The 22887-nt window shown below is 45.0% G+C and overlaps 1 long non-coding RNA gene across 1 annotated transcript; it reads right to left on the bottom strand.

Moving 5' to 3' along the window:
• Positions 1-9228: 9228 nt before the first annotated feature.
• LOC127304529 (uncharacterized) lies at positions 9229-10961 on the bottom strand. The gene is made up of 2 exons (XR_007853428.1): positions 10703-10961; positions 9229-9486 (listed from the first exon to the last, which is right to left on the bottom strand). It is a non-coding gene; the product is annotated as an uncharacterized lncRNA (long non-coding RNA).
• Positions 10962-22887: the final 11926 nt, after the last annotated feature.

Here is a 22887-nt window from a genome sequence, read left to right on the forward strand (position 1 = left end):
ATATTCTCGGAATCGGACGAAATCAACGCCCAGGTTCCTATTTTGCCCGGAAGCATCCAGAACACCCGAGAGCCGCCAGAGGGAAGCCCTGGGGGCCCCACACTACACCCTGGCGCGGCCAGAGGGGGGGCCGCGCCGCCCTATGGTGTGGTGGCCCCAGGCCCCCTCCGACCTTGCCCTTCCGCCTATTTAAAGCCTCCGTCGCGAAAACCCTGATACGTTCGACGAAACCCACAAAAACCTTCCAGAGCCGCCGCCATCGCGATGCCAAGATCTGGGGGACAGGAGTCTCTGTTCCGGCACGCTGCCGGAACGGGGAAGTGCCCCCGGAAGGCTTCTCCATCGACACCGCTGCCATCTCCACCGCCATCTTCATCACCACTGCTGCTCCCATGAGGAGGTAGTAGTTCTCCATCGAGGCTCGGGGCTGTACCGGTAGCTATGTGGTTAATCTCTCTCCTATGTACTTCAATACAATGATCTCATGAGCTGCTTTACATGATTGAGATCCATATGATCAGCTTTGTATCGCTACTAGTTGTGTGCTACTCATGTGATGTTATTAAAGTAGTCTATTCCTCCTGCATGGTGTAAAGGTGACTAGTGTGTGCACCATGTGGTTCTTGTCGTAGGCTATGATCATGATCTCTTGTAGATTATGGAGTTAATTATCATTATGATAGTATTGATGTGATCTATTCCTCCTTCATAGTGTAATGTGGACAGTGTGTGCACTATGTTAGTTCTTGGTTTATTTTGCAATGATCTATTATGCTCTAAGGTTATTTAAATATGAACATTGAATTGTGGAGCTTGTTAACTCCGGCATTGAGGGTTCGTGTAATCCTACGCAATGTGTTCATCATCCAACAAAAGAGTGTATGTAGCACATATGAGAAAGAGTTATTTATTATGCGATCAATGTTGAGAGTGTCCACTAGTGAAAGTGTAATCCCTAGGCCTTGTTCCGAAATACTGCTATCGCTGCTTGTTTACTGTTTACTGTGTTACTACTGCTGCGTTACTACTGCTTGTTTACTGTCCTGGGCAAAGCACTTTTCTGGTGCCGTTGCTACTGCTCATATATATTCATACCACCTGTATTTCACTATCTCTTCGCCGAACTAGTGCACCTATTAGGTGTGTTGGGGACACAAGAGACTTCTTGCTTTGTGGTTGCAGGGTTGCATGAGAGGGATATCTTTGACCTCTTCCTCCCTGAGTTCGATAAACCTTGGGTGATTCACTTAAGGGAAACTTGCTGCTGTTCTACAAACCTCTGCTCTTGGAGGCCCAACACTGTCTACAGGAAAAGGAGGGGGCGTAGACATCAGCGTCTTTTTCAGAAGAAGCCGCGGATTTGTGAGAACCCGCGACTTCACTTTCAGGACGCGAGGTGCCTTGGTTGTCATCATCGACAATGGTGCGGTCTTCAACTTCTCCACCCCAGGAAGAGGAGGAAGAGAAGCGAGAACAGGGTGGTTCTGAGAAAACTTGTCGATAAAAAAGAAGTTATGCAAAGGAAGCTAGCAAGACAGTAGTCGATGAAATATTAAAACTCGAGGAGACAATATAGCAATTAAGAGGAAAAGTTACCTCGGGAAGAGGATTGGCGCCACTATATGGCGTGATGCGGCAAGAAGATGGAATTGGATCTTTCTTGTTGAGCGATGAGATTTTGCGGATAAGCTTTTCAAAATCCTACAAAGGAAGGTCTTTTGAGAGCCTGTCGACATCTTCTTCACCAGCATACTTCCAGAGGGGATTTTTGCGAGCTTGGAGAGGCTGCACTCTAATCCTAAGGAAATAGGCAGTAATCTCAATGCCCGAAAGTTCCTTGCCGCGGGTGTTTTGAAGCTCGTGGATGCGAGTCATCAGCGCTTCTATCGCCAACTTCTCAGCTTCGGTAGCTTCAGCATCCCAGGAACGGCGGCGAAGGATTTTGGCTTCTCCGTCAAAAGGGGCGATGTTCTCCTCCACTGGATTGGAGCTTTCTTCGCGGATATATAGCCACTTCTTTCGCCAACCTTGGACAGAGTCGGGGAATTTGACGTCGAAATACTCGACATCAGAACGAACACAGATAACAACGCCACCAATGTTGTAGGCGACGTTGTGGGAGCCATTACGGCGGAGGCAGAAAATACGTTTCCACAGAGCCCAATTAGGTTGGACCCCGAGGAAACACTCACACAATGTGATAAAGATCGACACGTGGAGGATGGAGTTGGGCGTCAACTGATGCAGTTGAAGCCCATAAACAAACAGAAGACCCCTAAGAAACTCATGGATTGGGGGAGAAAGACCTCGGATGAGGTGGTCAACAAAACTGACCCGATACTCGATTGGAGGCTTTGGATAGCTCTCCTCCTTGGGGAAGCGGAGCGAGTTCTCCGTCTTGATGAACCCCATCTTCTTCAGCAGATTGATGTCTTGGGCAGATATCTTGGATCTTTCCCACTCCGCGCTTCCCAGATCCGCCATCGCCATTCTTGACTCCGGTGTGCTGTGCCTTGTCAAACGGATGCGAGGAGGCATCAATGAACTTGGTGGCGAAGAGTGTGGGTGTGGTTGAGCGCTTGAAGCAATGGGAGCAATGGAGGATTTTTGCAGAGGAGAATGATGTCTACGCACACTCCTTTTCCTGTAGACAATGTTGGGCCTCCAAGAGCAGAGGTTTGTAGAACAGCAGCAAGTTTTCCCTTAAGTGGATCACCCAAGGTTTATCGAACTCAGGGAGGAAGAGGTCAAAGATATCCCTCTCAAGCAACCCTGCAACCACAAAGCAAGAAGTCTCTTGTGTCCCCAACACACCCAATACACTTGTCAGATGTATAGGTGCACTAGTTCGGCGAAGAGATAGTGAAATACAGGTGATATGAATATATATGAGCAGTAGTAACGGCACCAGAAAATAGTTTGATGCTACAACTGGTGTGTGGTTGATGGTGGTAATATGGCAGGCAGTACAGATGCAGTAAAACAATAAACAAGCGATGATTGCAGTATTTGGAAACAAGGCCTACGGATCATACTTTCACTAGTGGACACACTCAACATTGATCACATAACAGAATAAATAGATAAATGCTATACTCTACACTCTCTTGTTGGATGATGAACACCACTAATTGTGTAGGATTACACGAACCCTCAATGCCGGAGTTAACAAGCTCCACAATATTCGATATTCATATTTAAATAACCTTAGAGTGCATGCTAGATCATTGCAATCACACCAAGTACTAACATAGCATGCACACTGTCACCATCACACTATGAAGGAGGAATAGATCACATCAATACTATCATAGCAATAATTAACTTCATAATCTACAAGAGATCATAATCATAACCTACGCCAAGTACTACACGATGCACACACTGTCACCATTACACCGTGCAGGAGGAATAGACTACTTTAATAACATCACTAGAGTACCACATAGATGAATAGTGATACAAAACTCATATGAATCTCAATCATGTAAGGCAGCTCATGAGATCATTGTATTGAAGTACATAGGAGAGAGATTAACCACATAGCTACCGGTACAGCCCTTAGCCTCGATGGAGAACTACTCCCTCCTCATGGGAGACAGCAGCGGTGATGAAGATGGCGGTGGTGTCGATGGAGAAGCCTTCCGGGGGCACTTCCCCATCCCGGCGGCGTGCCGGAACAGAGAGTCCTGTCCCCCAGATCTTGGCTTCGCGATGGCGGCGGCTCTGGAAGGTTTCTCGTACCGTGGCTTTTTCGTATCGAAGATTTAGGTCAGGGTCCTTTAAATAGGCGAAGAGGCGGAGTCGGAGGGCTGACGAGGCGACGACACAGTAGGGGGGCGCGGCCCACTGATGACCCACAAGTATAGGGGATCGCAACAGTCTTCGTGGGTAGTATAACCCAATTTATTGATTCGACACAAGGGGAGACAAAGAACACTTGGAAGCCTTAACAACGGAGTTGTCAATTCAGCTGCACCTGGAAACAGACTTGCTCGCAAGAGTTTATCAGTAGTAACAGTTTTATAGCAGTAGCAGTAGTGAAATAACAGCAGCAGAGTAACAAAGACAGCAGTAGTGATTATAGTAAACAGCAGGATTAAAATACTGTAGGCACGGGGACGGATGACGGGCATTGCATGGATGAGAGAAACTCATGTAACAATCATAGCAGGGCATTTGCAGATAATAATAAAACGGTGTCCAAGTACAAAGCAATCAATAGGCATGTGTTCCAATTATAGTCGTGCGTGCTCGCAATGAGAAACTTGCACAACATCTTTTGTCCTACCAGCCGGTGGCAGCCGGGCCTCAAGGGAAACTACTGGATATTAAGGTACTCCTTTTAATAGAGTACCGGAGCAAAGCATTAACACTCCGTGAACACATGTGATCCTCACATCACTACCATCCCCTCCGGTTGTCCCGATTTCTTTCACTTCGGGGCCATTGGTTCCGGACAGCGACATGTATATACAACTTGCAGGTAAGATCATAAAACAATGAATATCATGATGAAACAATAACATGTTCAGATCTGAGATCATGGCACTCGGGCCCTAGTGACAAGCATTAAGCATAGCAAGTTGCAACAATATCATCAAAGTACCAATTACGGACACTAGGCACTATGCCCTAACAATCTTATGCTATTACATGACCAATCTCATCCAATCCCTACCATCCCCTTCGGCCTACAGCGGGGGAATTACTCACACATGGATGGGGGAAACATGGCTGGTTGATGGAGAGGCGTTGGCGGTGATGATGGCGATGATCTCCTCCAATTCCCCGTCCCGGCGGAGTGCCAGAACGGAGACTTCTGGCTCCCGCGACGGAGTTTCACGATGTGGCGGCGTTCTGGAGGGTTTCTGGCGACTTCGACTTCTCTTCGTGCGTTTTTAGGTCGAGGCCGATAAGTAGTCCGAAGGAGGGCATCGGAGGCCGGCCGAGGGGGCCACACCATAGGGCCTCGCGGCCCCCCCTAGGCCGCGCCGCCTTATGGTGTGGGGCCCTCGGGCCTCCACCTTACTTGACCTTCTGGCTCCGTCAGTATTCTGGGAAAATAGGGCCTTCTGCATAAATTCCGAGGATTTTCCCGAAAGTTGGATTTCTGCACAAAAACGAGACACCAGAACAGTTCTGCTGAAAACAGCGTTAGTCCGTGTTAGTTGTATCCAAAATACACAAATTAGAGGCAAAACAATAGCAAAAGTGTTCGGGAAAGTAGATACGTTTTGGACGTATCAACTCCCCCCAAGCTTAGCTTATTGCTTGTCCTCAAGCAATTCAGTTAACAACTGAGCGATAAAAGAACTTTCAAGAACACATTTGCTCATATGATGTATATATTCTCATGCTATGGCTAATACTTAAGTAGTTCATAGTGAGATACATGCAAATAAGATCATCTAACAGCTATGTCAATCATGAAGAGGTACCAACAATTAATAATAAGCATCATGAATCATGTATGTAAGCAGGATTGCAATGTTCATAAGAGAGTATGATAAAGTGGTATCTCGCTTGCCCGTATTTGATCGGCAAAACATAAATGCCCAGGCACCTCTGGAGTTCATAGAAAGACTAGAAGTAGTGATTGTCAAAGATAAAAGCATCAAAGTTATACCACAATCAATCATATTTTGAGACAAGCATATTATACTAAGAATGACAGTTGTGCTCTCAAGATAGTGCTCAAAGAAATAATTGAGACACAACATAGAAGTAAAAGATTGACCCTTTGCAGAGGGAAGCAGGGATTAACATGCGCTAGAGCTTTTCATTTTTGAAATCAGGAGTAAAATCATTTTGAGAGGTGTTTGTCGTTGTCAACGAATGGTAATGGGTACACTAACTACCTCGCCAACCGGACTTCCAAGAGCGGCTCCCATGAATTATTTGCATATTTATGTGGCACTCCTTCCAACCTTTCTTACACAAACCATGGCTAACCGAATCCTCGGGTGCCTGCCAACAATCTCATACCATGAAGGAGTGCCTTTTTATTTTAGTTTTATGATGATGACACTCCCCCCAACCTTTGCTTACACAAGCCATGGCTAACCGAATCCTTCGGGTGCCGTCCATCAATCACAAACCATGGAGGAGTGTCTATTTAAGTTAACTAATTTGGGACTGGGAATCCCATTGCCAGCTCTTTTTGCAAAATTATTGGATAAGCGGATGTGCCACTAGTCCATGTGAGAGTCCGTCAAAAGTAAATGACAAGGTTGAAAGCTAAACACCACATACTTCCTCATGAGCTATGAAACATAAACACAAATTGAGAAGCATTTTGAAGGTTTTAAAGGTAGCGCATGAGAATTTACTTGGAATGGTTTGAAATGCCATGCATAGGTATTTATGGTGGACACTTTGGAACAACTTGGTTTTCAGGTGTTTGGAAGCACGAGCAGCGTTCCCGCTCAGTACAAGTGAAGGCTAGCAACAGACTAGGGAGCGAAAAATCAAGAGAGCAGTAACTGTCATAATCATGCTTGCGGCAAAATAAATTAACGGAGGCATAAAAGTGATACAAGAACTCTGAAGCAATATAGATCATCGAGGCTTAATTGACTTTTTGTTCAGTCATATGCATGCGTGAGCATGTGCCAAGTCGATATAAATGAATTATTCAGAGGAGGATACCACAATGCCATACCTACTTATCAATAAAACAATGCAAGCAAACATCCATGACATGCTACTCATATTAATAAATTGGAGTTAAACATGAGAGATCATGAACTACTAGACTTTCTCAAATAACATATACCTCACATGAACCAACTATGCATGCTCACATGGATGAGTATATGTACAAAAATGAAAACAAATAGAGTTCATACCAGCCTCTCACCACAATCCAATTGTCGTAGATCGTCATTATTGCTTTTCACTTGTGTACCTTGGATAATATGAAATGAAAACCACGCTCCAGCCACCGAAGACCATTGAACTCAAGATGAACTTTACAAACCAAAGAAGAACAGCAAATATTTTTGGTGTTTTCGAATTAGAAACAAGAACAAAAGGAAACAAGCAAACAAAGCAAAATCTTTTTGGGTTTTCTTGTAGCAAATTAGCAATAGCAAATAAAGCGAAACAAATGCAAGAAACCAAAGCAAACAAATTATGAAGAGAAACAACAGAAATACTTTTGGTCTTTTTGTGTTTTGGAAAGGAAACAAAGCAAAAACAAGAAATAGCAAACTAGAAGAAACACAGAAAAGCGAGATGGCAGAAATCTGCCAAAACCTGACAGCAGTACAGAAATCGATTTTTACAAAAATCTTACGTTGCTCAGCTCGAAAAGTGTTCAACTAATGAAAGTTAGATAACAACCTGGGGAACCTGCACAAAAATTGGCAGCTCAAAATAACGTTCTGTCTGTGCGCACGAATTTTTCTAGTAACAGTCCAGAATCTGTTTTCAGGCAGCACTTCCCCAAATATCATCTCCCTCTCATTAGAAAACCACTCAAAGAGACTAAATAAGTATGTGCAAGTATCCAGCAACCATAATATGCAAAAAATGAGTGATGCCGGTATACCTCCCCCCAAGCTTAGGCTTTTGGCCTAAGTGGAGTTCAACCCCAACGAGGGTCGCTGTTCCTCGCCGGTGGATAATTCATGGCGTAGTCATAGTAAAGTTCCTGTGCAGAAGAAAAGCGTGGAGGCTCCACATGCCCAACATGTTGATGCGAGGAACTTGCTGCATCGGACGATGAGTCGAGGTGTTCCTCGGTCTCCGTGTCGTCTCTTGCATGATGGCCTCCTCCCTCTATGTGTGCATCCAGTGCACCTTCTGTGACTGACCAATCTTCCCTGAAATCAAGGTTAGACAGAACAGGCGCAGGCAATCTTACTAGTTTCTCAGTTTTCTTAGTTATTCTCCAGACTTTCTTATAAAATGTTATCTTGTAAAACAGGTTACCCAAGTTGGAGGAATCAGAAACAAATTCATGTTTAATCATAGAGGCTATGTCAAGTTTTTCTATGGAGAATGGAATATCAAAATGATGAGGTTCTACATTATGAAAAGCTAGTAAACGAGAGGCGATGAGACCTCCACAAATTCCACCTTTCTCACGGTTAGTAGCGAGTCTATAAGCTATCAATGCCCCCAAATTATAAGTCCTACTACTTTGCAGTGCCGCAGCTAGAAAAGCTAAATCCGGGATAGAAAGTCTACCACCAATCTTTCTAGCAAGAACGCATTTAGTAATGAAATAGGCAAAGTAGCGGATAGCCGGGAGCTGAATGCTAGTGATTTTACCACTATCCTCTGAGAAACTCCTTCCATAGCAAATCATCTTGAAGAGGCTTAAGAGTTCTTGCGGCGATCCCCTTATCTTCTCGCATGATCCCCATTGCAGTACTCTAATTGCTGCACAAAAATCACTGAATGGCAAGTTGACAGCTTTATTGTAAATTTTATACTGAACCGTGGGGTTAGATCGCGACCAATTGAACTTAAAGTCCTGCACAAAAGACATAGTTAATTTTGCATATTGTCTTGGCTCTCCTTCAACAAAATCACTCAGCCCTGCTTGAGAAATTAGACTCCGAACATCTTCCAATATTCCCGCGCTTCTCATGAAATCTGCGCACGGGTAGTAAGAGGGGTATACTCCCTCTTCACGATTCACTCTCATAACTTGTTGGACCTCCAATTCTTGTTGGTTAAGTTGATATCTACTCCACTCCATTTTCTGAAATTTTCAACAAACAATATAAAATTTGATTTGGTGACATATAATCAAGGGGAACTACTATAGGAACTTACTAGAGTACTAATCATGCATCAAAACTAGTTTATACAACTTAGAACAAGCATGCAAGCTCACTAAACATGTTACCTACAACAGCAAAATATTCAAGATATACTCAACCAAACAAAATTCTACTTGGATAGGTGGAGGAGTCACATACCGGAGAGCAAATGTGCCAAATTTCAGACAGAAATCTGGGCTGAGCAAAGAGATCGAAAAATCCTGAGCTCTTGAGCAAAAACGCGAGTGAGAGAAAGCTGATTCGAGTTTTTTCGGGAGAGAGAAGATGCTGGGAGAAAGAGATGAAGTAGTGGGGCAAGGAGGGGCCCACACCACAGGGTGGCGCGTGTGGCACCCCCGGGATCAGGGTTGGACAAATACCAGATCTTCGTCTGACATAAGCCTAACCTTGAGCTCGAGAGACTACAGTGAGAGAATCGGTAACACAACAGTGACTCTACGACTCAAAAGAATATATTACAACTCTTAGCAGAGTAAGATCCAAATTATAACACGCAGAGGTCACTGACCCAACATTCAACAAGCAACGGAAGCAAATTATGTTATTCTAAATAACAAGATAGCAAAGGGCTTAAGAAGCCATAACATAAAGCGACGTCCCAGCCCATAAGTCGCAGGCTGCTGCCTGGGAACTCCAAACTAACCATCGATGTTAACGTAGAAACCACCTTCGGCTGTAGCGACTTCATCTGAAACAAAAGCATGCAAAGCTGAGTACAGGGACTCAGCAAGACTTAGTACAACCTTTTAGCAAAGCGGGTATGCAGGCTTTCTGGTAGATCTTCTTTTGCGTAAAGCCAGTTTTCCTTTGTAAGATAAGAGAGAAGAGAAGCTCGACTACTCAGAACTTTTAAAAGGGGATAAGAGAGCGACATCTCTATCTCTATTGAACATCATATTGTATCCACCAAACGTCATCATCTCGAACCACTATCCTCGGATCACCCCCTCAACACCCGAAGAAGGTGTCCGTAAACACACATTGTTTGCCAAGTTTTACGATCAGGTTAAAGTTATCTATGATCACAGAATCCATTCCCAAGTCGTCCATAACCGTGGACACGGCTTTTCGAAAAGATTCATAACCACTGCGAGGGTGCACAACTTTACCCACACGTGCCAACCGACTCTTAATGCCAATATATTAGCTCTCTTCCGTGGAAAGCCGGCAGAGGGTGGTCGACCACGACCTTTACCTTGCTGTCGCCGAGACCATGAGTCACGCGCTAAGGATTGTTCCGCCGTAACGGGTCAAGTCTCGAAGTCGGTCCTTAACGATGTGTACCGAGGTGGGTTTCCCCAGAGGCCGCAACCCCCAGCCACCACGACCACGCTTACCTGCCTGTTATGTACCTTTAACCCCCAAGCAAAATGCAATGCATATGACCAGGTAACGCGCAAACTATGTGACTCATGGAATCTACTAGGCAAGTTAGTGAGTCGAGAGGGTACCATAATAGGGCCTCGTGTGGTTGTACGCTCGGTCTTGGTTCAAGAGGAGAGAACTCGGTTCCTAGGGTCGGCAGAAACGAAACAACCCACCACATCCCAATGTGGCCTCTCGTCTGAGCCTTTAATCATGTTTATCATCATCATCTCTATACTTACCACGTCAACCTGTCATGCTAGATTCATTTCATTGTGAGGCTCCAGTCCGAAGACCGGAGTAGTAGCGTAACAAACTAAGCATGGCTAAGCATAAGAGATAAAGGCTCTCGCGACGCACACATGCCAAACCTAGTTATGCTAGGAGCAGTGGATCAGGGTATTGAGGCTACAAAGGTCGGACATGCAATAGATAGGGTAACTCTATCTATCGATTAAAGACAGTTGAATCGTATGCGATATGTAGGAACCACAGATAAAAGTATTTCGAAATCACAGATGAACCAGGTTAGGGCTTACCTTGTCCCTCAGCGGATGAGTACTGTTCTTCGGTGGCGTTGACGTCGGACTCCGGCTCAGATCCTAGCGCGAAGAACCAAATACCGGAAAGGGAAACAAACATTCACGACATGGCATAATGCAATGCGCATACAATATGAATGATATGTCATGTTAAAGGAATTCGGAAACCCTAATTGCATCGTCAGATTAAAGGGGTTCCGGCATCGGACACCGCCATATGAGAGGGGTGTATTAGGGTTTTCTACTAAGCTCCACCTTTAATGGGTTCAATCATGTATGAAACATGTATAAACGAATAGGAAATATTTTTCTGATCAATTTGATATATAAATTCATCATTTTCTGAATTAATATGAATTAATAAACAATTACTGGAATTAAACAGAAATAGAAAATGATTTATTGCGTCATGCTGACATCATGTTGACGTCAGCACGACCTTGAGCTCTCAGGTGCCACAGCAATCGGCCGATGGAGGCCAAATTCGGGCGCGCGCTTGGGGGCATCCGACGCAGCTCGACGCGGGCGACCGTTTGGCGGTGGCGCCGCCCGCCAATTGTCGCCGGAGCGACGCCGGCGTTGAGCAGCGCGGCGGCCGGGTGCGGGCTCGCGACGCGGCGGCGTTCGGGGAAATAGAGGAGGCGGAGGAGACCGGGAGGAAGCCCAGCTCACCGTGGAGCTTACGGCGGTGTCGCCGGAGCCGGGAGGCGGGAACGCCGGCGAACGGCGGGGACCTGCGGCACGGGCGGGGCCCGATTCGGCCGATTCCGGCCCCGTCGAGCGCCGCTGGGCGGAGGAGGTAGAGGGCGTCGCGGCGGACCTCCTGGCGGCGTCGGCTTGGCGCGGGGAGGCGCCGAACGGCGGCGACGGCGAGCTGGCCGGGCCTAGGGTTTGGTCGGGCGTGGAGCAGAGAGGAGGAGAGGAAAGAAAAGGGGCGTGCTAGGGTTTGCTCCGGCGGCGGCGACGTTTTATAGGGGGTCCAGGGGGCGGCGGAAGCAATCCCGGCGGCCGGCGCCATCGGGCGGCCACGGGAGCTCCACCGAGCTGCTTCCAGTAGGAGAGAGGAAGAAGAAGGGGGATTTTCTGAAAACCCCCCTGGGTTTTTGGGAAAACCCCTGGAAACTAAAAACAGGAGGGATTTTGGGGGTTATTTGGGGTATTTTGAGCCAAATCTTATGGGGCTTTTTGCATCAAAATTTTGTTAGACCAAAATACAACATTTGGAACAATGTTTCAAAGCATTTGAGTGCAAGATTTCTCAAATTTTAAATGCAAATGCATGCATGCTTATGAGCAACTAACAACATTTATTTGATTAGCAAAGTTGGTCTGTTACAACTCTACCCCCCTTACAAGAATCTCGTCCCCGAGATTCCTAAGTTTTAGAAAAGAAGGCAGGGTACTCAGATCAGAGACGATCCTCTCGTTCCCAGGTTGCTTCTGACTCAGAGTGATGAGACCACTGAACTTTCAGGAACTTGATGGTTTGACGCCGAGTTTTACGCTCAGCTTCATCAAGGATACGGATAGGACACTCTCTATAGGTCAGATCCTCTTGGAGATCAAGTGTTTCGTGATCAACACCACGGATGGGATCTTTGAAGCAACGTTTGAGTTGGGAGACATGGAAGACGTCATGAACTTCAGGAAAAGTTGGAGGGAGTTCGAACTTGTAAGCAAGTGCACCTCGTTTTGCAAGGATGCGGAAAGGACCAACATAGCGAGGAGCTAGTTTGCCTTTTATACCGAAACGATGGACACCTCTTAAAGGAGTGACTCGAAGATAAGCTTGCTCGCCAACTTCATAGCGAACTTCTTGATGATGACGATCGTAATTGCTCTTTTGATGGGACTGAGCAGCTTTCAAACGCTCTCGGATAATGCCAACTTGATCTTCTGCTTCCTTGATCATGTCTGGTCCAAAGAACTGTCTTTCACCGGTTTCTGACCAATTCAGAGGGGTTCGACATTTCCGTCCATAAAGAGCTTCAAAAGGCGCCATGCCCAGGCTAGATTGGAAACTGTTGTTATAGGAGAATTCAGCAAATGGAAGGCACTTTTCCCAATTCTTGCCGAAGGATATAACACAGGCCCTGAGCATGTCTTCAAGGATTTGATTCACCCTTTCGGTTTGACCACCAGTTTGAGGATGATAGGCCGTGCTGAAGGAAACACGAGTTCCCATAGCTTGTTGGAAAGCGGCCAGAACTTGGAAGTAAACAGGCTTCCTCGGTCAGAGATAATCCTCTTCGGAACACCATGAAGAGAGACTATTCGGGAAACATACAGATCTGCCAACTTGCTAGCAGTAATGTCTTCTCGGATAGGAAGAAAGTGAGCAACCTTGGATAGGCGATCAACAATTACCCATATAGCATTGCTTCCTTTCTGAGTTTTGGGAAGTCCGGTAATGAAATCCATACCAATTTCATCCCATTTCCATTCAGGAGTAGATAGAGGTTGAAGAGTACCAGCTGGTCTTTGATGTTCAGCTTTTACACGATGATAAACGTCGCATTCAGCTACAAAGCGAGCGATTTCTCTTTTCATCCGGGTCCACCAGAACCTTTGGCGAAGATCCTGATACATCTTTGTACTTCCAGGATGAATAGATAGAGGAGACTCATGAGCTTCTCGGAGGATAAGCTCTCTTAGGTTCTTTTTCTTCGGCACCACCAAGCGGTTACCAAAGTAGACAACACCTTGATCGTTGACGGAGAAACATTTAGCATCTCCGCTAGCAATGTTCTCTTTGATCTTGGTGATACCCAAATCACGCTTCTGAGCGTCTTTGATCTGGTCTTCAAGAGAGGGTTTTACCTCTAAGTTGGAAAGGAATCCCTGAGGAACAACTTCAAGATTGAGTCTTGCAAATTCCTCATGGAGGGCGGGTTGACATTGCTTGAGCATCAGATTGTTGCAATATGACTTCCGACTTAGCGCGTCAGCAACGACGTTGGCTTTGCCGGGCTGATAGTTAAGACCCAAATCATAGTCCTTGATGAGTTCCAACCATCTTGTCTGCCTGAGATTCAGATCCGGTTGGGTAAAGAGATACTTCAGGCTTTGATGATCCGAGTATAACTCGCAACGATTACCGTAAAGGTAAGGTCACCATTGCTTAAGAGCATGGACAACAGCTGCAAGCTCTAGATCATGAGTTGGATAATTGAGCTCATGTGGCTTCAACTGTCGAGAGGCATAAGCCACTACATGGCCATCTTGCATCAACACACATCCGAGCCCTTGAAGAGATGCATCACAGAAGATGACAAAATCTTTGCTTGTGTCTGGAAGGACAAGTACCGGAGCGGTAGTCAGCTTCACTTTCAGTGTCTGAAAACTTTCTTCAGCCTTCTCTGACCACTCAAATTTCTTATCTTTCTTGAGAAGATCAGTCATTGGTTTGGCGATCTTGGAGAAATTCTCGATGTATCGGCGGTAATAACCCGCCAATCCAAGAAAACTCCGAATCTCTTTGGCTGACTTAGGAGTCTTCCAGTCAAGAACGGATTGAACTTTATCTGGAATGACTGCAACACCTTTTGCAGAGACCACATGGCCAAGAAAGATGAGCTCTTGTAGCCAGAACTCACATTTAGAAAACTTGGCATAGAGACGATGTTCACGAAGCTTTGTCAGCACCAAACGCAAGTGTTCAGTGTGTTCTTCTTCGGTTTTGGAGTAGACCAGAATATCATCAATGTAGATAATGACGAATTTGTCAAGATACTCCATAAACACTGAGTTCATGAGCCGCATAAAAGTGGCTGGAGCATTTGTGAGGCCAAAGGACATGACGGTGTACTCGTAAAGACCATAACGAGTCATGAACGCCGTTTTTGGAATGTCCTCCATTCGGATTTTGATTTGATGGTAGCCTGATCTCAAATCCATCTTGGAAAAGACTGTGGCACCACTCAATTGATCAAAAAGATCATTGATTCGAGGTAGAGGATACTTGTTCTTGATGGTTACTGCGTTGAGCGGCCGGTAATCAACAACCAGACGCGGAACATTGGTATCCCTCTTCTTGACAAAAAGTGCAGGACATCCCCAAGAAGAAGTACTAGGTTGGATGTACCTTTTCCCTTCTAACTCTTCCAACTGCTTCTTTAGTTCAACCAACTCTTCTCGAGGCATACGATAAGGACGTCGAGAAACAGGAGCAGTTCCAGGAACCAGCTCGATGACAAACTCCACGCTTCGATCAGGTGGCATGCCAGGTAATTCTTCCGGAAAGACATCAGGGAAGTCACAAACCACCGGAACATCAGAAATTTCAAGCGGAGGTAAGACATCAAGGGAATACAACTCAGCATCAGGAATATGTACTGCTGATGGAGATGTTGCTGCCGAAGACCAATACAGAATGGAGCTTCCGGAAAGATCGGTCAGAGTAAGAGACCTGGCTCCACAATCAATGACAGCCTGATATTTAGCTAGCCAATCCATGCCCAAAATGATATCAATGTCGGTTGACTTGAGGGAAATGAGGGGAATTGGAAAAAGAAGATATCCAATCTCGATTTTATTCCCATGACTAACCATAGCGGTATACCAACTAGAACCAGGGGAATGAACCATAAGAGGGGTAGACATAACTTCAAAAGGAATCTCATGCAGTTGAGCAAACTCTTGGGATATGAATGAATGTGATGCTCCAGAATCAAACAGAACTGTAGCTATAATGGAGTTGATTCGAAGCGTACCCATTATGACGCTTGGATCTACTTCAGCTTCTTCAGCAGTAACATGGGTCAGATGACCATGACCAGCAACTGGAGGCTTAGTAAACTTCTTTGGTGGTGGAGCACCACGAACAGAAGTATTGTGGGGGCACTCTTTCATGTAGTGACCAGGTTGACCACAAGTGAAGCACGCACCACTGCCTGGAGTACCCATAGCGGGACGATAGTTGGTTCCGCCGGCATTGTATGGAGCTTGTGGGCGAGGAGCATAACCAGAAGACTTCGGTGCATTAGGAGCACGAGGCACATCACTGTATGGAATGAAAACACGACGGCGCTGATTGCCTGATCCAGAAGACTGAGAAGTATCTCGAGGACGCTTGCGAGTTTCCTCATACTCCACCTTTCCTCTTTCTGCCTTCATAGCCTTGTTGACAAGATCTTGGCAGGTTGGGAAGTCCAGGAGATGAAGATCTCGACGAAGATCAGGATCCAGTCCCTTGCGGAACAAGGCTTGCTTCTTGGCATCAGTGGAAGTTTCTTCAGGAGCATAGCAGGCAAGACGATAGAAATTACCTTGGTAATCACAGATAGAACCACTGCCCTGCGTCAGCTTCAGAAACTCTTCTCTTTTCTCATCCATCAGACCCTCTGGGATATGATATGCACGAAAAGCAGCTTTGAATTCTGGCCAGGTTACGACATGACCAGCAGGCTGCATCAACAGGAAGTTTTCCCACCATGAACCAGCAGCTCCTTCAAGATGGTAGGTGGCAAAGTTCACCCAATCTGCTTGAGCAGCGTGGGCAACCTCAAGCTTGCGCTCGATGGTGCGGAGCCAGTAGTCAGCATCAAGTGGCTCAGTGGAATAACTGAACACTGGTGGGGTGAGGCGGATGAAGCTTCGAATCCCCACTTGTTCCTCATGACGCTGAGCTATGTTACGCTCAATCCTTTCAAGGAGCCTGATGTTGTCTGCGCGATTGGCTTCATACATGGCCATAAGTTGGACCATAGAAGGAGGAGGAGGAAGGTCAGGATTCTCCTCGTGGCCATCTCCACGACCATTGCCACGGCCATGACCACGACCACGGCCAGCACCACTTCTAGTACCGCCTGACATCCTGAGGAGAAGACAAAAACCATGAGACACGGATTCACCGGAAGGATTCAACAGAAGGATAGCATGTACCGAATGCAATGAGCATGCTGAAAGACAAGACATGTGATATGAGGATATATCATCGTATCGATCATAGTAGTTAAACAAGCATACAAAATGTACACACTACTAACCGACTCACAAACCATGAAGATGGAATGCAAAGATGACATACCATCACCATGTCACATAAAGGCAAACAATTGGATGCTAAGTACCCGAAGCAAAAATAAAGGAACAATGCTTCAGATTAACTGAGGCATTCTGGAAACTCGAAGACAAGCAACCAGATACGGAGTACTGGAGAAAAATAACCCAAACCCGCGTATCCTAGAGATTTGAATTGAGAGGAAAGAAGTGAAATCTTTTTCCAATCAAAACCAGGTAAGATGACTCAGCATTAGAGTGACACCAGGTAAGGAGTAAAAAGAATCCTATTCAGAGTTTTGCAAATAATCTTTAGCTTTCAAATAGTTTTCGCAACAGCTAGACTCAACATCGATCAGTAGAAAGGGCTTCCTACAGGCAGTCCTGCTCTGATACCAAAACCTGTGGCACCCCCGGGATCAGGGTTGGACAAATACCAGATCTTCGTCTGACATAAGCCTAACCTTGAGCTCGAGAGACTACAGTGAGAGAATCGGTAACACAACAGTGACTCTACGACTCAAAAGAATATATTACAACTCTTAGCAGAGTAAGATCCAAATTATAACACGCAGAGGTCACTGACCCAACATTCAACAAGCAACGGAAGCAAATTATGTTATTCTAAATAACAAGATAGCAAAGGGCTTAAGAAGCCATAACATAAAGCGACGTCCCAGCCCATAAGTCGTAGGCTGCTGCCTGGGAACTCCAAACTAACCATCGATGTTAACGTAGAAACCACCTTCGGCTGTAGCGACTTCATCTGAAACAAAAGCATGCAAAGCTGAGTACAGGGACTCAGCAAGACTTAGTACAACCTTTTAGCAAAGCGGGTATGCAGGCTTTCTGGTAGATCTTCTTTTGCGTAAAGCCAGTTTTCCTTTGTAAGATAAGAGAGAAGAGAAGCTCGACTACTCAGAACTTTTAAAAGGGGATAAGAGAGCGACATCTCTATCTCTATTGAACATCATATTGTATCCACCAAACGTCATCATCTCGAACCACTATCCTCGGATCACCCCCTCAACACCCGAAGAAGGTGTCCGTAAACACACATTGTTTGCCAAGTTTTACGATCAGGTTAAAGTTATCTATGATCACAGAATCCATTCCCAAGTCGTCCATAACCGTGGACACGGCTTTTCGAAAAGATTCATAACCCTGCAGGGGTGCACAACTTTACCCACACGTGCCAACCGACTCTTAATGCCAATATATTAGCTCTCTTCCGTGGAAAGCCGGCAGAGGGTGGTCGACCACGACCTTTACCTTGCTGTCGCCGAGACCATGAGTCACGCGCTAAGGATTGTTCTGCCGTAACGGGTCAAGTCCCGAAGTCGGTCCTTAACGATGTGTACCGAGGTGGGTTTCCCCAGAGGCCGCAACCCCCAGCCACCACGACCACGCTTACACACTGTTATGTACCTTTAACCCCCAAGCAAAATGCAATGCATATGACCAGGTAACGCGCAAACTATGTGACTCATGGAATCTACTAGGCAAGTTAGTGAGTCGAGAGGGTACCATAATAGGGCCTCGTGTGGTTGTACGCTCGGTCTTGGTTCAAGAGGCGAGAACTCGGTTCCTAGGGTCGGCAGAAACGAAACAACCCACCACATCCCAATGTGGCCTCTCGTCTGAGCCTTTAATCATGTTTATCATCATCATCTCTATACTTACCACGTCAACCTGTCATGCTAGATTCATTTCATTGTGAGGCTCCAGTCCGAAGACCGGAGTAGTAGCGTAACAAACTAAGCATGGCTAAGCATAAGAGATAAAGGCTCTCGCGACGCACACATGCCAAACCTAGTTATGCTAGGAGCAGTGGATCAGGGTATCGAAGCTACAAAGGTCGGACATGCAATAGATAGGGTAACTCTATCTATCGATAAAAGACAGTTGAATCGTATGCGATATGTAGGAACCACAGATAAAAGTATTTTGAAATCACAGATGAACCAGGTTAGGGCTTGCCTTGTCCCTCAGCGGATGAGTACTGTTCTTCGGTGGCGTTGACGTCGGACTCCGGCTCAGATCCTAGCGCGAAGAACCAAATACCGGAAAGGGAAACAAACATTCACGACATGGCATAATGCAATGCGCATACAATATGAATGATATGTCATGTTAAAGGAATTCGGAAACCCTAATTGCATCGTCAGATTAAAGGGGTTAGAGCATCGGTTTAGCCATATGAGAGGGGTGTATTAGGGTTTTCTACTAAGCTCCACCTTTAATGGGTTCAATCATGTATGAAACATGTATAAACGAATAGGAAATATTTTTCTGATCAATTTGATATATAAATTCATCATTTTCTGAATTAATATGAATTAATAAACAATTACTTGAATTAAACAGAAATAGAAAATGATTTATTGCGTCATGCTGATGTCATGTTGACGTCAGCACGACCTTGAGCTCTCAGGTGCCACAGCAATCGGCCGATGGAGGCCAAATTCGGGCGCGCGCTTGGGGGCATCCGACGCAGCTCGACGCGGGCGACCGTTTGGCGGTGGCGCCACCCGCCAATTGTCGCCGGAGCGACGCCGGCGTTGAGCAGCGCGGCGGCCGGGTGCGGGCTCGCGACGCGGCGGCGTTCCGAGGGAAATAGAGGAGGCGGAGGAGGCAGGAGGAAGCCCAGCTCACCGTGGAGCTTCGGCGGTGTCGCCGGAGCCGGGGAGGCCGGGAACGCCGGCGAAGCAGCGGGGACTGCGGCACGGGCGGGGCCCGATTCGGCCGATTCCGGCCCGTCGGCTGGCGCTGCTGGGCGGAGGAGGTAGAGGGCGTCGCGGCGGACCTCCTGGCGGTGTCGGCTTGGCGCGGGGAGGCGCCGAACGGCGGCGACGGCGAGCTGGCCGGGCCTAGGGTTTGGTCGGGCGTGGAGCAGAGAGGAGGAGAGGAAAGAAAAGGGGCGTGCTAGGGTTTGCTCCGGCGGCGGCGACGTTTTATAGGGGGTCCAGGGGGCGGCGGAAGCAATCCCGGCGGCCGGCGCCATCGGGCGGCCACGGGAGCTCCACCGAGCTGCTTCCAGTAGGAGAGAGGAAGAAGAAGGGGGATTTTCTGAAAACCCCCCTGGGTTTTTGGGAAAACCCCTGGAAACTAAAAACAGGAGGGATTTTGGGGGTTATTTGGGGTATTTTGAGCCAAATCTTATGGGGCTTTTTGCATCAAAATTTTGTTGGACCAAAATACAACATTTGGAACAATGTTTCAAAGCATTTGAGTGCAAGATTTCTCAAATTTTAAATGCAAATGCATGCATGCTTATGAGCAACTAACAACATTTATTTGATTAGCAAAGTTGGTCTGTTACAGCGCGCCCCCCTCCTTGGCCGCGCTGGCCTGTGGTGTGGCACCCTGTGGTGCCCCACAGGTCATCCTCTGGTGCTCCCAGGTGCCTCGTCGAAAAATAGGACCAACGGTATAATTTTTGTGAATTTTTGAAAACTTTGAAAAATGCACATTTCTGGGTATTAAGTTTATTATTACTGGCCAGGAAAAATTTTGAAATCTCCAATTAACTAAGGAACTTTGCAAATTAAAAGTGCTACAGCAACTAGAGCAAGTGGAGGAAGAAAGAGATGTTGTTTACCTCCTCTATGCATATAAAAAGTATTTGTTAACAAGGTTGATCAAGTCTTGCCACCAAATAAATTTTACATAGCATAAGAAGAAATAAACCTCAAATCAATCATGTTACCTTGAATTGTATTGATATGGATCCAATCACGAGAGTTTGATATTCTTCTTTAAGCTCATATATAGGACAATCAATAGTTCCCACTTTGATAGTTCACACATTAGAAATAGTATTAACTCCACACGCTTTCTCAATCCTCTTGGGAAAATAAACGGTATGCTCCCTATCATCAACATTGAAAGTAACCTTTCCTTTATTGCAATCAATAACAGCCCCTGCGGTGTTAAGAAAAGGTCTCCCAAGAATAATAGACATATTATCATCTTCAGGCATTTCCAACACAACAAAATCAGTTAATATCAAGCAGTTATTAGTAACTTGAACAGGAACATCCTCACATATACCAACAGGAATAGCAGTAGATTTATCAGCCATTTGCAAAGATATATCAGTAGGTATCAACTTATCTAAGTAAAGTCTCTTATAAAGAGAAAAAGGCATAACACTAACACCGGCTCCCAAGTCACATAGAGCAGTTTTAACATAATTATTCTTAATAGAACAAGGAATAGTAGGTATACCTGGATCGCCCAATTTCTTTGGAACTTTGCCATTGAAAGAGTAATTAGCAAGCATAGTGGAAATTTCCTCATTGGGGATTTTCCTTTTGTTAGTAACAATATCTTTCATATACTTTGAATAAGGAGGCAATTTAATAGCATCAGTCAAAGGGATTTGCAAGAATAAAGGTTTCATCCAATCACAAAATTTATTATAGTGTTCTTCTTCCTTTGATTTTAGTTTCTTAGCAGGAAAAGGCATTTGCTTTTGAACCCAAGGTTCTCTTTCATTACCATGTTTCTCAGCAATAAAATCTTCTTTAGTGTACTTTTTATTTTTAGCATGCTTTTCAGGTTCTTCTTCAACATCTTCTTTATCAGAAGCATCATTCTTATCATTATCTTTATCATGTTCATTACCACTTTCAGTTTCATCATCAGAAATAGAAATACTATTAGGATCATTAACAGGTTCAGAGGATTCTACAACATTCTTATGGTTCTTTTTCTTTTTCTTAGATGGAGCACTAGTTTTAGTTCGTTGAGAATCTTGTTCAACTCTTTTGGGATGTCCCTCAGGATATAAAGGATCCTGAGTAGAAACACCGCCTCTAGTTGTTACTTCATAAGCATGTTTTTCTTTAGAATTATTCCCCAACAAGTCATTTTGCACTTTAGTGAGTTGATCAATTTGAGTTTGAACCATATGAAAATGTTTAACAAGCATCTTAACATCATTGGAGGTTCTCTCTACAATATCATGCAATTCACTAATAGCTCGAGAATTTTCCATTAAATGATTCTCTACTCTCATATTAAAATTTTCTTGCTTAACAATATAATTATCAAACTCATCTAAGCATTGTGCAGGAGGTTTCGAATACGGAATATCTTCCCTAGTAAAGCGTTGAAGGGAGTTTACCTCAATCATGGATGAAGGGGGAATTATCTCACATATATCTTCTATGGGAGGAAGATTCTTCACATCTTCAGATTTAATACCTTTCTCCTTGAGAGACTTCTTGGCTTCCCTCATATCCTCATCATTCAATTTAATTAAACCCCTCTTCTTTAATATTGGCGTTGGAGTTGGTTCAGGCGTAGTCCAGTCATCATGATTCCGGCCTATTTTAGCCAATAATTCTTCAACGTCGTCTGGAGTTCTTTTCCTAAAAACACAACCAGCACAACTATCCAGGTATGCCCTAGACTCAATGGTTAGTCCACTATAAAATATATCAAGTAAATCATGCTTTTCCAAATCATGGTCAGGCCGAGCTCTAATAAGAGAGCAAAATCTCGCCCAAGCCTCAGGCAATTTCTCTCCATCTTCCTGGTCAAAATTATAAATTCTCTGCAAAGCAATATGTTGAGCACTAGCAGGAAAGTATTTACGGAAGAAAACATCAAGCAATTCTTTTGGACTTTTAATAGAATCAGGTGGCAAACTATTATACCAAGTTTTAGCGTCATCCTTTAATGAAAATGGAAAGATTTTAGCAACAAAGTAAGTACGCTTCTTAACATCATCAGAAAACAAGCTACTTAGAGTAGATAACTCAATCATGTGTTCAACAGCACTTTCTTTTTCAGTACCACAAAAGGGTGTTTTCTCAACAATAGCTATATGAGATAGATCAAGAGAAAAATCATAATCTTTATCCTTAATGCTTATAGGAGATGTGGCAAATTTAGGATCAGGAGACAGTTTATATCTAACAGCATGTTCTGCAAGCAACTTTTTAATTTTTCTTGCATCAGTAGTAGCATTGCATTTTTCAATAAAATCATCATTAAGCTCCACATAATCTTCATCAGGATCATCACTAGAATAATCAAGTTCAGGTGAATTAACAGGTGTAGTAGCACTTTCATTAGGAGTTTCAGTATTTTCAATTTGTCTAGACCTAGCAATTGTAGCATCTAGAAAAGATCCCAATGAACCACTATCATCAAGCACAGCAGAAATATTA

This window comes from Lolium perenne, chromosome 5 (assembly GCF_019359855.2).
Source record: "Lolium perenne isolate Kyuss_39 chromosome 5, Kyuss_2.0, whole genome shotgun sequence".
NCBI classification, from domain to species: domain Eukaryota; kingdom Viridiplantae; phylum Streptophyta; class Magnoliopsida; order Poales; family Poaceae; genus Lolium; species Lolium perenne.